The sequence below is a fragment of the Pinus tabuliformis genome, chromosome J, assembly GCF_031772625.1.
Source record: "Pinus tabuliformis cultivar Carrire ecotype Pingquan chromosome J, CPIR1, whole genome shotgun sequence".
In the NCBI taxonomy this organism is placed as follows: Eukaryota; Viridiplantae; Streptophyta; class Pinopsida; order Pinales; family Pinaceae; genus Pinus; species Pinus tabuliformis.
The window spans coordinates 1,003,164,031-1,003,182,782 of NC_142295.1; the positions used below are offsets into that span (position 1 = coordinate 1,003,164,031).

The window sequence follows — 18,752 nt, forward strand, 5'->3', positions numbered from 1 at the left end:
TTTCTTCGAGTTTATGTCCTAATTCAGATGAAGAAAAGGAATTTATGTCTTGAATTCCATATGCTAATGTAGTAGGGTGTTTAATGTATGCGATGGTGTGCACGTGACCAGATATTTCACATGCAGTTGGGGTTGTCAGCAGGTACATGGCAAATCCGGGTAAAGAACACTGGTCAACAGTGAAATGGGTGCTTCGGTATCTGAGAGGCACAAGTAGTTATTGTATCACTTACAATAAGAGTAGTGAATTTGTTTGTGGATATGTTGATTCCGATTTTGCAGGTGATTTGGATAAGAGAAGGTCAACTTCAGGGTATGTCTTTACTCTTGCAGGTGGAGCTATAAGCTGGATGTCAAAGCTACAAAACATTGTCGCTTTATCCACTACTGAAGCAGAATACATTGCTGCTTCGCATGCTTGCAAAGAGGCGGTTTGGTTGAAAGGTTTGCTTGGTGAGTTTGGTAGGTTACAGGACAACATCAGGTTACTTTGTGATAGTCAAAGTGCAATACATTTGGCTAAGAATCCGACCTATCATAGTAAATCAAAGCATATTCCAATTAAGTACCATTTTGTAAGACAGGTTATCACTGAAAGGGGAGTCTCTCTTGAAAAGGTGCATACAAAGGAGAATTGTGCAGACATGTTCACGAAACCAGTTTTGTTAGAGAAGCTACGTTGGTGTTTGGCTTCTCTTGGCTTGCAGAAAAGATAAAATAATAATAACAGGGCATCAGGCTAATTGTTGTCAAGGTGGAGATTGTTGAGATTTTCTGTTTTGAATAAAATAGGCAAAATCTCAGTAGATGACAACAATAGGAATTAGTTCCTAGATTAGCTCCAGTTTGTTGGGAGGGAGTTAATGCATCCTAAATTTGAGTTGAGAGGATTTATGAGGCAGTTAGATTCTCCTTGCTATAAAACAGGTATTCATACGGATTGTTTTTTGGTGAGAGTGAGAGTTTGTGAAGATTTAATTATGTAATCTCCTATTTGATTAATAAAGAATTGCCGATGCCTATGTTGTGTGGACGTAGCCCAGATTGGTTGGGTGAACCACGTTAAACCTCTGTCTTATGTGCTTGATTTAATAGCTGTGTGTATTTGTTTTAATTCTGCTGTGCATCTGATCTCCAACAGATAAATATTGTTGTAATAGTTTCATGTTTATAAATATTGTTATATGAGTTAGAGCCTTATGAACTCTTAAGTGAGTATACTTATGGATCAGTGAAATTTTTTTCTACACACACATATATACATACATATATATATATATATATATATATATATATATATATATATATATATATATTTCTTTGCCACTTAGTTTAAATATAACTAAATTAAAGTAAAATCATTGAATTCAAGTTAGTGTTAAGGTTTACAATCTGGTCAATTTAGGTTTCACTAATTGGTAAATTGAGGTAATTTGTTAAATTGTAATTATCCATTGTTTGCAGGTAAGAACAACTTTGTTGCTAATTTCATTTGTTGAAATATGAATTCATCCACCACCATAAGTGGATTATGATCTAAAACTACTTTTCATTGGCTATTCGATTGTCTTCTTCATATGTGAGAAAACATGTAAATAACCCAAAACCCAAAAGCATTTGGCATGAGTGAAAGTTCACCCCCTAAAAAACTACCAGCAAAATATTTTAGATGGTCATGTTTTGTCATGCACTTGAGGATGGTGTTGCATATTAGGATCTTAGACGTTAATAGATGGTGAATCAATAGATTTGAAATGATAAAAAAAAAAGCTATTAATTTGATTTTTAAAATTTGATTAGAATTTTAGATTTATGAAAATTTCTACTTTTATATAGTTAATTTATGATAATAAAAGAAAAGAAAAGAAAAAAAAAAAAAAAAATATATATATATATATATATATATATATATATATATATATTAAAATATTTTCCATTTTTATTAAGTTAAAAAATAATAATAATAATAATAAATAAATAAATAATATATAAAAAATAGTGTAATTAAAAAATTAAAGTTTTAACATTTTAAGAATTACAAAAATATTATATATAAATAATATGTTGTAATTAGAAAATGTAATTTTCAAACCCTCAAAACTAGAAAACTACTTAATTACACTAAATTAAATATGTTGTAGTTGAGATTGAAATATTGATATTTTAAGTTAGTTACATTACAAAAAAAAATTCAAAGAGATAGGTAAACTTCACTTCACAGTGCCTGGAATTTAATAATGTAGTTTTATCGGGTTGTATTCACACAACTTTACATGTAACAGGAGGATGGCGACGGGGTTAGGGTTTCTCTGCAGAGACCGTCTGCAGCCCTCTATTTTTGCAGTACGACATTGCCTACCCCTTTAATAGCTCTGACGTCGTTCCCCCCTCATTTCTCCACTACCCTTAACTGGAAACGGGCTCTCCACCGGCTCATTAGCTTTAGGCAGTTTGTTTTTTTCTTCAATCCTCCCTCACTTCACCGACTACCTCCGTTCCAATTAGCATTAACCTGAAGGCAACTGTCAACGAGCGGTCTTAACAGTTATGGATGAGATGGTTGATTATTCCACGGATCCTTCGGAGGATGTGCCCATCTGGACACACCCTAGGACCACAACGGCGGGTTACTTTACCTTTGAAAGCAAGCTCTCCGATGAATTTGATGCTCTTCCGCCCATCTCCCGCTCCCACATACCTTCTGTGACACTGCCTGAGGATGCCCCATCACTTCCAAACTTCATCTCCCAGCCACTCTCTCCACGTACTCTGGCTTTTGCGGATCCTTTGACAAACCCTAGCGAAAAAACCCTTGAAGCGGTTCCGGTATCAAACCCTCCTTCGTCCGCCTCCTGTATACCCTTGGCCGACCGCCTTTTGGTCTCTGCTGCACAGGAACCCGTCTCATCTGCTCCCCTGACCACCGAGGCTCCCCCTCTGGGAAATTTCACGGGAATTGGTCCCATCCCGGGTATTTTTGCTTCCATTCCATCAACGGCTGCTACGGGACCTAGGGCATCCCCTTCATCGTCGACTGCACATCCTGCCTCGACACCAGAGACTTCTGCTGCTAAATTTTTCGAGGTTTCTAAGAAGAAGTGGTGCTTGAAGCTCTGGAACTGTGAGGTATTCCTAAAACTCACCGAGGACACTCAATTACTAGACTCCATGGATACCGCAGAGAAAGTGCTTGTTGGTCGGGTTCGCGACAGACATTTTAGTGTGGAAAAGCTTCAACAATGGACCTCAGAGGTCTGGGGTCATCACCTGAAAGATCCCCCAAAGGTTCAAACATTCGTTAAAGGTTGGTTTGCTCTCTGGTTCAGCTGTCTTGCACACACCAACTGGGTACTTTCTACAGTCTGGCACATTGATCAAGCACCAATTTTGCTCAGAAGATGGATGCCTATGTTTGACCCAGAACAGGAGAGGGTCGATGCTGGACCCATATGGGTACGCCTTCCAGGGCTACCTCTACATTTCTGGACGGAGGATGTTTTCAAGCGGATTGGAAATGCCATTGGCACCTACCTCACATATGATGACTCTTTTTAGAGTACGAGGCGCATGGCTTTTGCCAGGATTCTAGTTCACCTAGATCTCTCTGATGGCCTTCTGGAGCACATTAACATTCAGTGGAGGAATGCAGTAAGGAGGCAGATATACTGGATTACGAGGGTGTCCTTTTTAGATGCAGATGATGTCACAAGGTGTATCACTTGTATAAAGATTGTCCACTTAACGGCAAGGGCTTCAAAAAGACCTCGATTTAGGAACCAGTGGCACAGGAGTCCCCAATTCAGGACGAGCAGCCTCATAATACGGAGCCTATAGAAGGAATGGCTGAGATGCAGATGGCCTCGACAGACAAGGTTACGGACCCACCATCATCCACTCTAAAGAAGCGTGGTAGACCTCCCCATTGACCTCCTCCCCCGCCTCTAGCACGAACTTGGGCAACCTCCAGTGACTCACATTCTCCGGGTAAGAGCTTACCCTTCACTTCATCCTCTCCTTGCTGCACATCTTTTCTTGATATCATCACATCTGGTTTATTTTTCGGTATATCATCTGGTGTAACATTTGGTTTGGGTCCGGCCTCTATTTCTGTTGCCTCTTCCCCGATATTTTTCCATGTTGCATCCAAACCCATTTTTACCCCCACTCCTTCCTCCCCTTCGATTTCCCCTCTTCCTCCATCTTCCACATTCTTTCAGGCACCCCCTATAACTGGTTATCTAACACGCTCAAAAGCCAAGAGACAGGCTTTGGACCATGTCGGGCTTGATATCATTCCCCCCGCCCCCCACATAAGCTCCATAGGGGAAAACCCTCCTTTCTCATTATTGCTCAATCTTTGGTAGGAGATGAGATTGCTTTGGGCAAACAATCGACTATACCTGGGGTACTTAGAGCCAGAGAAACCCCCTCTGAGCCCCCTCCATGAAGATCATATCCTTCAATTGTCGGGGGCTTGCTAGGCCTGACAAAAAATTAGCACTCTGTTGGTTAATTACAACTGACTCACATGATATAATCTTTCTACAGGATACTCTTGGTCCTGCTACTGTTATTTCCCATACCCTTCAAAATATGTTTCCTAGGTGGTTATTTATTGGATTGGATGCACATGGAAGATCTGGGGGTATTGCCTTGGGATAAAACTCTCGTTCTATTAAGATACTCAGTTGTTGGGGAGGGGCTGGCCATATTGGTGCTGACGTTCATTCAACGGACTTGGGAATGAATTTTTGGATTTTCAATATATATGGACCTTGTCAAAACAGACCTAATTTCTGGGAAAACCTCCTGGATTCAGACCTGTTTTTGGTAGACCATCTGATTCTTGGAGGGGATCTCAATTTTTCCATCGGTCATGCTGAGTCTTGGGGACATAGAGCACAGAGGGACTCTCTATCTTATTATTTCTCATCCATCCTGGATTCACATCAGTTGATTGATATCCCTTCAGCTAAATTACAAGCAACCTGGAGGAATAACAGGACAGGGGAACATGGTCTGGCTCGCAGACTTGATCACTTCTTGGTCAAAGAGAAGGTACTTGATCTGGGTTTTCACATCAAACAATGGGTTGGATCTGGGGGGGATCTCTGATCATCTTCCCATCTATATGGATATTGAAGGGGGTAGAACAAAGCCCAAGGGACCTTTTAAATTCTGTGCTACCTGGCTTAGGAAAGACTCTTATATCAGCATGGTCTCTGAATACTAGAAAGCAAACCTTCCTGGGGCTGGGGGTAATATCACAGATGGTTTTATTCAAAATCTTACAGAGTTGAAGAAAATGTCCAAACAATGGGCTCACAACAAAAGGACCTTGGATGAACACTCCCTGCGACAGATAGAATCTGAGTTATCTGTCTTTGAAAATGATCAGGGAGGATTATTCACTTCTATTGAACACAAGGAGAAGATCACATCCCTATACTCTGCTAGAGGGAAAATCCTTAAGGATTGTGAAGAAGTCTGGCGATTAAGAAGTAGGGCAATATGGATGAAGGATGGGGATGCAAATACCAAATTCTATCATAAGTTCGCCAATGGAAGGAAGGCGATTAATACTATTTGGCAGCTTCAGAACAAACAGGGACAAGTTGTCAACGCATTTCAACAACTGGCTGAGATGGCAACCTCTCATTTCAAACGAATTTACAGTGCCCCGCGGGAAGCAAATTTTGCAGACATCATTAGAGTGGCACAACTTTTTCCGAGGTTCGTAGATCAAGAGGAGGAAGGGGACCTAACCAAAGTAGTTACTCTGGAAGAGTTGGAGGCCACCCTGAAGTGGTTTAAAAAATACAAAAGCCCAGGACCTGATGGATGGTCAATTGAGTTCTACTTGGCGTTTTTGACATCATAGGTGAAGATCTGCTAAAATTTGTTGAGGATACTAGAATCAGTGGAAATATAGCAGCATCCATCACTTCTACCTTCATAGCGCTCATCCCGAAAACTGATAACCCGGTCTCCTATGAAGAATATCGCCCTATCTCACTCTGCAACTGCATTTACAAGATTATTGCAAAGATCATTTCCAACTGGATGCGGCCCATTCTATCCAACCACATCTCACCGGAACAATTCACCTTCCTACAAGATCGATAGATTCATGAGGTGGTGGGCACTGCATAGGAAGTATTACATACTCTACATATTAGGAGATGCAAAGGTATGATTATGAAAGTTGATTTATCCAAGGCTTTTGACAGAGTTAATTGTTTATACATTAGAATGCTTTTAACCCATCTGGGTTTTCCATTCATATTCATCAAATGGATTATGAGCTATATAACTAACATTCCCTTCAGCATTCTGGTTAATGGAAGTGCATCCCCCTTTTTCTTCTCTGAAAGAGGTTTGCGGTAGGGATGTCCGCTGTCACCATTACTCTTCCTTCTTGTCATGGAGGGCCTCAATAGACTCATAAAGGATGAACATAGAAGAGGAAAATTACAGGGCATAAAGATATCAGACGGTTGTATGCTAACACATCTACTTTTTGTGGATGATGTCCTGATATTTCTCAATGGCATCATTGGTGATCTTACCATCATCAAAGCCTCTTTCTCCATATTTCAAATGGCTACTAGCATGTTGATAAATGATACAAAATCTATGTTGACAGCAGCGGAATGCACACCACACGAGATCCTTTTTGCACTTCAACGCTTCCCATTTACTCAACTGAGCCTGGCAGAAGGTCTAAAATATATGTGGTATAAGTTAAAGCCCTTGGGTTACAAGATCGTCGACTGCACTTGGCTCATCTCAAAGATGGAAAAAATCTCGTGTTGGTCGATTCACCTTCATCAAGAGTGTCTTAGAAGCCACACCTGTTTATTGGATGTCTCTGGCATGGATTCCCAGGGGTATCCTCACCAGGATATAATCCCTCTACTGCAGATTTCTCTGGAAGGGTAGCTTGCAAGGCAAGACTTTTGCTTGGGTCAATTGGGATGCCCTTAATTTACCAAAGAAGTGGGGGGGATGGGGCTTAAAAAAACTCGAGGACTTCTCATCTGCTCTGGCTGCTAAGCTTGGTTGGCACCTTGTATCAGCTGACAGCCTCTGGTCGAAGGTTACTGTTGCAAAATACATCGCCCCAATGCACATTATGGATTGGATTAGGCGACCACACAAATGTACATCTAGGATTTCTATTATCTGGAAGGCAGTTATTAAGGCATTGAATCCTATCAGAGTGGGTATTACTTGGAGAATCCACTCAGGAAATAAAGTGCGCATTAGTATTGATCTGTGGATTGGCTGCGGGAACATGGATAGACTACCTAATGGGCTCATTCATCACCTTCAAAATCACAATTCTACTCATATAGCTCATATTGCAGATGATGATAATACCACTTTTCTGCAACAGGCCTGGAAAACTACACTTCATCTACATATCCCTCCTCAATGGGTACAACTATGGGAGGATTATACTCAGGCACTTATAGATGCTCACATTCGCATCACTGAAGGCGATGATGAGGTAATTTGGGCCCTATCTAAATCTAGGAGATACTCCCCCAAAGATGGTTACTTGGCCCTGACAGAAGCTAGAAGACCTTAGATCATTGTAGATTGGTGGAGGCATCTCTGGAAGCTTAAGGCCCCCCCTAGGTCTCAGATGCTAATGTGGACAATCTCACGGAACAAAATACCTATAGGCGATAACCTCCTCAAGCGAGCACATTATGGCCCTCACTGGTGTTACCTTTGCAGAAGTGATAATGAATCCGTTCAACCCCTGTTCCTTGACTGCACAGAAGCTCGAAAATTGTGGGATATTATTATTCCTGTTGTTGCTCCATCAAGTATATGGGCTGGCATAACTATTATTGAGGCCTAGCAGACCTGGTATACCTCTGCTTCTACTCCTAAGCAATGCAATCTACCCCTTCCGATATGCTGGCCTATTTGGATCGCCCGAAATCACTTAATTTTCCAGAATTCACCACCTCGCTGGTCTATTATTGCTACCAAGGTTTTGGCTGACTACACCCTCATCCCAGATGACCCACCCCCATAGAGGCCCAAGAATATTATACCTGAACATATTGATCATAGCAAGCCATGGGCTTATTTCGACGGGGCCACACAGGAGACTGGGTGCGGTGGGGGAGCTATTCTACATATCAACCATCATCATTCTTACAGCATGCTCATGGGTTTTAGAAGAGGCACTAATAATTTTGTAGAACTACTAGTTGCAAAACATCTCATACAATTTGCTTTGGAGAAAAATTGCAGAGACATACAATTATTTGGGGACTCCAAAATCATTTGTGACTGGCTGAATAGAACATCTAGATGCTCTACTTTTTCTTTGAGTCATATACTGGATGAAACTCTGAGATTGATTTCATCACTTGACTCCTTTACATGTACACACATTTTCAGGGAGCAGAATGGGGTTGCTGATAGCCTATCCAAAGAAGCTGCGATCGGGGAGTCAGGCATCTGGATGATGCAGGAACTGTGCAATGGAGATCACTATCAATACTACTACTGGTCGTTTATGGATATAATTGCATAATTTTTTGTTGGCATATGAACATTATTATCTTGTGTATATATTTATTCCATGAAGGACTTCTCAGTTTATATATATTGTAGTTTTTACAGTTTTATATATATTGCTACCTCCCTGCATGGATCAAGGAAACAATTTTTTGATCACTATTGATGATGACAATCATATACTTGATATGATTTGAATATGCATTTATGCATCTACAAAATTTAATTTCCTTTTATTAATGAAATTACAATTTTTCCCAGGGGAAAAAATTTTACATGTCACATCAATCCACTAAATTAACTGAGAAAAAGGACATTAGGTTACCAACGTCTTATAAAGTTTCATCACATAACAAGTTGCCTGCAATTTAATGTTTAATTTATCTCAGTATTAAATTAAGACAATTAGCTGGGGTATTTGCAAAACTTAGAGTTAGCATTCCTTGGAAAAATCATAGGCGTGAACGTGAAATCAATAAAAGAAAATAGATCTTTTTATTTTGGTCATTTTTTAAAAATCCGATAAATATTTTTAAGAATCATATATTTAAGTTATTTAATTTGCAAAATTCAAGCATTTCAAGATTTTTTAGGGTACTAAATCTATATATACATTAAAAACTCATTTCAAATAATAAAGCATATTTAAATGTAACTATTAATTATTTTTACTAAATTTATAAATAATTATGTATATGTTAAATAAAGCATAAGCATCCTTATAGGCATGAAAAATCAAAATATTAATTTATTGGTTGTATTTGAATATGGAAAAAAAAAATTTAGTTAAAAAAAATAATAAATTTAATGAATCCAAATTACTATTTGTTTTCTTCTGCTCATGTATGAACAGCGATACTTTCTTGGGAAGAAAGGGATGTTCAAGTACTTGGTACATGCCCGCAACAAAATCTAAGAATCATATTTTTATAGGCAACTGAGCCCTAAAAATGATTCTTCATGCCATATATATATGGCAAAGTCAAGATATCCTATATTCAATCAATAAGAAAGAGATTAAGTAAGCATGTCAATAAAGACTTAGCTCCATTTGTTTGTGTTTTCATTGATGGAATTGGTGGTAAGGGTCATTGATGGAACTCGTATCAATCACTGCACTGTGCAAACCACTCATTTAACTGTACTAGCTATCAAAGAAAGCACGGGAATAGAGACAAGACGGTGATCACACTGGAACATCACTTACAGGCTTTAAAATTGACGCCTGTATGCCTGTTTTTCTCATTTTTAGCTGTAAAATACAACTAAATTTAAAATAAAGACGTCAGAGTTAACTTTCAAATAATTTAATAAAATGTCAAAATTATGGGCCTATCAAAAAATTAGAAGTTTGAAATTAATTAATTAATTAATTATATATATATATATATATATATTTATTTATTTATTTATATAAGTTTGGAATTTGGATATCTAGAGTTGCTGATTCTTTAGGGTGGTATTTTTTTAAATAAATTTTATTCAAATGCTTTAATGTGCACCACGTGAATGGTTGGTTGACGAGTTATTGACTCGTACACTCTCAATTATTCATCCACGCCACCAAAGTTTAAAAGGTTTTGGAAAAAAACTCAAAATGACAAGATACTTGCCTTATCAAATCTTTGGAATAACTCCTACAGGTAGTCACGACTCACCATGACATTGGAGTTCTAAAATTCTTAGGTTTGATAGTGTTATATCATAAGGAAAGTACATGGAGTCAAAATTGCACAAGCGAAGTCAAACTAAGTATCCCGCCATATCCCACTGTGGCCATGGCATGTTTTGAACGGGTTGACATGAGATTGTTGAGGCTTTTGTTGCAGCTGATTATAGTAATTAGTTACATATTTCTGACCTCTATTATTCATTCACGCACTGTTCACATCCAGATCCAGTTGTTGTTGTTTCATCGTCAGTATTTTGTTGCTATGGCATGCCCTGCACCAAGCATTACTCTAGGAACAAAGTTGGTATTGTTCAGTAACATTTTGATATTTTGCGGTCTGCTAAGTATGTGCACAAACACAGTGGCTGCTTCACATGGTAAGAGTTTATACATTCTGTTATGTACATTTTGTAACACAAAATTTAATGAATTTTATAAAGTTCCATTGAAGGGTTTAGAAATATATTAAACATATGGGTCTAACATTTGAGTATATTGCTTCTGAAATGAAAGAGGTGCCTTCTGCCTTTACACTGGTATTGATATTCTTCTGCTCAATCTCCATTCTTGATTTTCCCAGTTGGGTTTAAGCCAGTTATTTGCATTTCATCGTGCATATCCACTAATTTTATTTTGTTTTGAGTGTTTGTTCCCCTTCTGCACCTCTTTACGATTGCATTTCATCATGCATATCCACTAATTTTATTTTGTTTTACAGTGTTTGTTCCCCTTTTGCACCTCTTTACGATGGAGGGATTTTTCGAAATCTCAGTTTTGATAATGAAATCGACAGCTGGAATAGTTTTGGCGGCCTGAGCATAGCACTGCATATAAAGAGTCAGGATAATGGCAGCAAATGTCTTGTGGCATCAAATCGGCAATAGATATTTCATTAGCCTCTTCAAAATGGAAACAAGATGTCAAGTATAGTCTCTCAGGTAATGTCAAGTATAGTCTCTAATGTTTTTGTCTCTTTTTGTTCGTATCCTGTGTGAGAAAGACTTTGGGCAATGTAATCTGTTTTTGTTTTGATTGAAAATGAAAAATTTGTTTTTTTTTTTCTATCTAAAAAAGCCAAAAACTAAATTTTGGAAATTTATTTTTCACAATATCATGTTGTTTTCTACCTTAACATTTTTAATATTCAATTTCATTTACCTGAGGATTTACAGGGGTTCACAACTTTTTGCTTTTATGTAAGAGAAATTATGAATATAATTTGCAAAAATTAAATAAAACTAGTAAAAGTAAATATAGAAAGTCATGTGAAGAACAGTTTAAAAATAAAATCGTCATTAAAAAATTCCATGATGGGTAGGGGGACTCGTCAAATTTAACCCCTGATCTCTCGGGACAAAAACCGATAAAAAATGGCAAACTAAATTTGGCACAAATAAATTGACATGTAACCCTGATTAATTTCCAAGGTTTTTGGAAATATGATTTGTTTAATGTGTTTATTCAATAATCTTGATATTTGTATGTTGTACTGTTGGTAATTAATATCATTGGTCTAATCACTCAACAAGAATGCAAAGAAAGAGTAATGTATTTAAAGGTACATCGGTATAAGACAACTAGGCTGACAATCTAGTATAAATAGTTTAAATGCATAACACATATTCCAATGCAATGAACAATAACATGCTCATTTTGATAGCCAATCAATTTGAATATAAATAAATTAAATTATTTTTTAAAAATAATAAATTTTAATTTCTAATGTTAAACTATTGAAATATTGCATTGGGTTTTTGGTCAAAGCCAAACTAATATGGTTTGACCAAAAACCCAATGCAATATCTACTGCCTTTGGAAGAGATAATAATATTCATCATTCATAAATAATAATATTTATTAAAATGAAAATTTATATATTATTATATTTTATCAAAATTTGGATTTCAAATTTTCATTTTTATAAAATTAAAGTTAAATTTTAAAATTTAATTTTGAATAATTTTTTATAAAATTTAAATACTAATTATTATTATAAATAAATTTGTTATTATATATTTCATAAAAAATATATTTATGATTTTAGTTTCTTAATTAAAGATTTTCATTCTTGAAAAATATGAAGATAGTACTTTTTCATTTCTTAGTCACTAGACTAGGGATTGTAGGAGTTTTTCTCACAAATAAACCCTTTTTCCTTGTCCTCTAGAGTCATAAAGCCTAATTATGTCGTAAGGCATTCCCCTTGGTAAGAACTCCCTTCTTGTGTCATTGTTTGTCATCGTGTGTCATCGATCTTACATTAGATGATTAGAAGATTTTTCGTCATTGGATCACCATAGGTGGTGGAGAATGTTGCATTGTAAGGTGGTTATAGGTGTAGGTGTTGCGTGTTTCAACTACCAATTTTGTAGGCGCCGACCTCAATCATTGCTAAGAATTGAACTAGAAAGGGTTCATGTGTGTCTGCTACCTTTGGTATGTGAGGTATATCAAGGGGTTTGAGTCAACATGATGGATTTATTGTTATGTTGGTTTGAATCATTGTCATGTTGGTTCATGTTTCTTTAGGCTTGTGAAAATGGTTGTGTTCCATTCTTCTATCAAGTTGGTTTGATGCTGCAATTACTCCCAAGCACAAGAAGAAGTTCAAACAATTTCAAAGTAGTTTATGTTTCTGCAACTCAATAATCTGAACTTAAATAGGAACGCAACAACTTACATATATAATCATAAACACATAGATGCAGTAAAAAACACTTAAATTCATTAATAGAAAAATACTTAACTATGCTTACAAATAGAATGGAAATAAGATAGCTCGAGTGATGGTCGCTTATATCTGAGAAGAGATGTGGTGGCCACATGCCTCTGAACTATGTTACAATGAGGCTCAAGGGCCTATTTATTATTGGAAAACATGAGAAAACCCTAAACAACCAAAACACTAACCCCAGGAGATGTAACACCAAGAGTTTGTGGGCCTTGTTGGGGTTAGTTGGGCAGCCAACTTCCTTGGGTCATAACTTGGTCATATTATCTCTGTTTGGCACGTACAATACCTTGTTGGAAAGTTCTCACCGAGTACTATAGGTTTCGCCACAGGCACCTACTTTTGGCTACGGGCCTGCCGTGAATCCCAAAATAATGTCGTTTAGTGGGTCAAAACTACTCCAGAAGTCTAGGACCCGAAAAGTTGCTAAAAATAGTAAATGCTGAAATGAACAAGGAAACATATGAAACTAACTGGGGGGTCTAGGTGGAATAGGCAGGTGGCCACCAATATCCACTTGGATCATTCCTCCCCCCTTAGGAAGCAATGGTCCCCATTGCATGCAGAGCCTCCATGAGGTGAGGAATTTTTTGTTGAACCTGGTCCCTGGTGAACCACTTGCCCTGGTGAAGGAGTTGGCCTGCTTTGACAACTTGATATAACTATATCATCTGTTGGCGAGTGTTCTTGATCTGTGTGTCCATGATCTGATCAGTTGTGGCATGTTCCATGTAGTCTGGGTTGAGCTCTGTTGGTGTGAGTTGTTCTGCAATGTCAGATGTGTCCAACAATGGTGGAAAGTATGGCCGAAGGCAATCTACATTGAACATTGGGTGCAGACCAAGGAACGGTGGGATGCTAAGCTCGAAGGCATTGTCACTGATAACCTTGGTGATGGTGTATGGCCCATATCGGAGCAGGCAAAGCTTGCGGTGGGGTCCAGCAAGGTGCTCCTTCTGAAAATGTAGCCAAACTTTGTCGCCCACCTGGAACTTGTGCGACACTCGATGTTGATCATGGTGCTGCTTGTACTTAGCATTGGCTATCCAATATATCATGGACCTATTGGTGGATGTGTTGAATGCGCTTAATGAATTTGTTAGCCCTTTTAGCTTCGAACTAAACGTGAGCCGAATCTACCTGAGTGGCTGCAAATGGTATGGCCACATCAATGGGGCATAATGGATGAAATCCTAGCCCTACTTGAAAGGGGTTGTGGCCTATTGAGTTGTGGAGAGCTATGTTGTAGCTGTGTTGGACATAGGGGAGACTTTCATCCCACGTGCGTGGATGCTTCGAGTTGTACATGCGCAGAATGTGTACGATCATCATGTTGACAACCTCTATTTGGCCATCAGTTTGGGGATGGAAAGTCATGGACTTAGTAAGTTTTGTATCCAACATCGACCAGAGAATTGAACAAAATGCACTCAAGAATCTGATGTCCCCATCTGAGAAAATGGACTATGGGATCCCAAAGTGTACCCACACTTACTCAAAGAAGATCTTAGCAGTGGCCTATGCTGTGATACTCTTCTTGCAAACCGTCATGATGGCCATCTTAGAGAATCTGTCGATGATAGAAGGAAGGCCAGACATGTAATCCATGGAGACAAATTCCCAAGGCTGGCTAGGATTAGGTAGAGGAGTATACATGCCTTACTTCTTGATAGTTGGTTTGGCAATGACACAGGGGGTGCATGATATAATTTACTTCCCAACATCCTGACGAAGTTTCAGTGAATAAAAATACTTCTGCGATACCTCCATTGTTTTCTCTACTCCAAAATGTCCAGTGACCCGACTGTAGTGCGCCTCCCAAATCATCTTGACATGCTCACTTGAAGGAACACAAATGTGTCCCAGGTGGCATAACAGTGCATCATAAAGGTGTAAATTTGGAACTTGCTTCCCTTTTAGGAGTGTCTCGTATATGCTGCTGAATTCTAGATTGCTATTGTAAAGATGCAGCCATCCCGATGTCTCATGCCCACAGGAGTCGAGCACAGTGATCAATGTGATGACCGGTCGTCGCTTGAGGTAATCATCGACGTTATTGGTGTTGCCCTTCTTATAATTAATGTTCAAATGAAACTATTCTAGATAGGTGGACCATTTATGATGGTGATCATTCTGCAACTTCCCTTGTGTCTGTATGAATTGTAGAGGTTGGTGGTCTGTGTGGATGACCATTTCCTTCCCCGTAATGAAATGCTTCCATTGATGGCAGTCCTGCACAATGGAATATGTTCCTTTTTCGTAAGTGGGGTACTTTCGGATTGTGTCTGAATGTGTCTCACTGTGGTAAGCCATTGGATGCACATGCTGAGTAAGAACCGCACCAATAACATAGTCAAAGGCATCTGTCTCAATCTCAAATGGTTGTTGCAGGTCTGGTAATGTGAGAACTGGTGCATAACATAGGCGATTCTTCAACTCGGAGAATGATTTTTGTTGGGTTTCTGTTTTTGGGAAAATTAGTATTCTAAGAAATGCTAACCCTCTAGGTTTGGTAGCTAACCTAGAAACAACAGTCAAAGCAATTCACTATTTTTCCTATGAGTAACAGATAAGAGAAAGATAATGAAAGACCAGCCTATAACTTCCACTTGATTCCTCACTTGATCTCCCTCTCCTTTGGTCGATCTCGTAACTCCTCCCTGTACTTAACACGCTTGGAGAGTACCTGCACAGTTATAGAAACAAAGACCCGTCAAAGCATAATGATCTATCACAACATAAACATCATATAATCAAAAATATGATAAACAAATGAATGCATTTACAGTTAACACAAACAAATGGGAAAAATCTTGAAGAAATTTATTGATAACAAGGAGAATTACAACCCATAAGTCTAATCCAGTGCCATCCTCCTAGCTTCAAGCCTTCTTCACCTCATGAATCAGCAAGAACATGCCAACAATAACACAATACTCTCACCTCAATACTGAAACTAGCAGCACTTCCTTACAACTCAGAATAATTTAGCCTTTAGATCTCTTGGATGAGGGATCCATTTATAGATGAATGCAGGAGGTTGAGTCATCAATGAGGATGATGAATGCCATTCTATTTTTAGGAATTGGTTCCATGAAAGAGGGGAATTGGAGGTGGTTTCCTAATTCCTTTAGTCATCCTTGGGCGAACTCAGAGGGGCAAGTGGCACAGGAGAAGTTTCTAGAAGTTTCCATGAGCAACTGATTCTCAAACTCTCCTGGAATTTTGTCTTACCTTGCCCATCACACCTTACAGAGGGCCAAACTATGATGCATAACACTTTGACAGTGTGGTACCTGCTATGCATAGCACCCTAACACAGGGCTTTCTACAATGATCCCTTTCAGACACTTTTTGGATGAATTTTGAGATGGAACTTTTGGAGAATGAGGCATCCATATGACTAAGTTTCTTTAGGGCATAAAACAACTATATTAGGGGTTGATGAACCCTAATACATTGACATGTGAGTTGGGGTTGATGTGCCCAAATATGTCTATAACAGTTTCCCCCTAAAGCATGAGGTCGTAAATATTTATGTCAGGTGAAATGCTTTATCATGAGGATCGGAAGTTTTGAACTGGAAGGTGACCTACATCAATTACAATACAATACATCATGATAATATGATTTTTCATGAATTAGTTGAGGGAGGCATTCCCATGCTCAGCTTTATAAACTTTCATTACATGTACATAGATTAGATAGTCGTCTGCATATATAGACTTGTAATCCATGATTGGATGACCATCTGTGTAAAGCCTTTGTACATTTGATGCTTTTGTACTCCTGAATATATCGCAGCCCGGATGGATGAAACTAGATCTGGGGTCTTCAAACTTGTTCAATCTTCACTCAATGTACAAGTCAAACCATGCGAAAAGATGTTCTGAGGTCGAACATGGAGAGACATCATCTGATTACCAGCCAATGATGTAAGTTGTTAACAGACGCGAGAGGGATAACTGATAATGATGATGATCCTCAAGGTACTATAGTACATTTCGCATGGTGTGAATAGATGATTTGATGTCGAACACCATGCAAAATTTTTCGATCGAAGGCCATTGATGTCAACCTGTCGCCGGAAGTGAGAAAACTTGCCATTGATGTATGAAAGCTTTAAAGCACTGACAAGGTGTTTCTACGTTGACTTCTTGGATAATGAGTTGATGTCGACGAGAAGTGACTCGTCGTAGGAGGGCCTTGATGTATCCCACATCTACGACACGAAATGAGGTAAATGATTTTTGGAGATGAAAAAGACACTGACGACACAAGGTTCAGGAATGGCGGTCATGAAAATGAAGGTTTCTAGTATTGCAACGGATTAAATTTTAATTGGATGACTTCTCTTGAACATATCGGTGACACTGAGATGAATTGGTAGCGTTGACCCAAAACAAGAGTGATGGATGGTGTGATAGACCAACAGTATGATGACCAGCAAATGGAATAACCCAACCCAACTCAATCACGGAGATGAAGTGAAAGTGTCATGTTCAAGAGCGACTCGTTACCATAAGTTTTCAAGTTTTTTCCCCATTTTCCCTAGTCATTTTTGACCAATACCTCTTTATTATTTATTAAGCTTGAGGAGGATAACATATGCTTGTTGTATAATTCGCCCTTCGGGCAAACCCATTGCTATTTTATGTTTTAACGAGTCTAGCGACGGTGAAACTCGGTCTTGTCTAGATGGACAAGTTTTTCGCTATTATTTTAACGAGTTTAACGACAAGGATAACTCGGTCCTTTTAATGTTTAGAGAGTTTGAAAAGAGATGGAAAGAAAAAATATATAATCTCTTTTTCGTAAAATAATCCCTCAGGCCCTAAAAATCATAAAATAAAACAAGAGATATGTTGTTTCCAATACTTTAACGAGCTGGAATGGACAAGCACTTGACAATCTTTTCATATTTAGAGAGTCTGAAAAGAGCTTAAAGAGGACTCTATTTTGAGGAATGAGTGGTGTCTAGGGTAGCAACTAGTTCCAATGATGTTGGAACTTCTCAAAACATGTTGATTTATGTGAAGAGGCTGGCTAATAAGACCACTCATTGCAACTGTTCCTCAAAAAGGGTAAAACAACCAAGTGAAAGCGTATGATCGGCCAAAGAGATGGTGGCGATGGGATGAAAAAAACCAAGGCTCATCCGATGAAAGAGGCTGATAGAATGGCAATCACGAGGGTTCAAATGGAAATGGGTTCATTTTTACACAAGCTTGAAACGAAAAACTATGCTTGGATTTAGTTTCATTTTTACACAAGCTTGAAACGAAAAACTATGCTTGAAAAATGGTTTGCATGCCCCCAGCATGATGAAAGGGAGAGTCTCCTATAACTAGATGGAAGTCACTGCGATGAAGCAGGACAATTATCCAACACCTCTTTGGCTTCGTCCAGATAGACAAAGGTGAATGGGGTGATTCCCTTCACATAACCTAGAGGGAAAATTATCTTTACCACTAGGTGCATGCCCCACAAACTTCATTACACTCACCTAAGTAGACTACTCATGGCTATCAAGTGGATGGAATGAAGGTTCTTTTACGAGATCAAGTGAAAGACTCGACTGGGATTTTACGAGATCTAATCAGAGACTCGACTTGGAACTTGGGACCTTGTTTCATTTTTAAACGAAGTGGACAGAGTAAAAGAACTATCCTCGAACTTATTGTTTCATCTTTTAACGAGGTTGACACAAGACAATGAACTATCCTCAGATTCCTTATTTCATTTTTTAACGAGCTTGACACAAGACAAGGAATTATGCTCATGGACCTGTTTCATTTTTAAACG

The 18,752-nt window shown here is 38.4% G+C and overlaps 1 pseudogene; it reads left to right on the plus strand.

The window, feature by feature from the left end:
* The first annotated feature begins 7,297 nt into the window (after positions 1-7,297).
* LOC149230236 (uncharacterized) overlaps positions 7,298-18,752 on the plus strand; it is an 84,810-nt pseudogene continuing 73,355 nt past the window's right edge.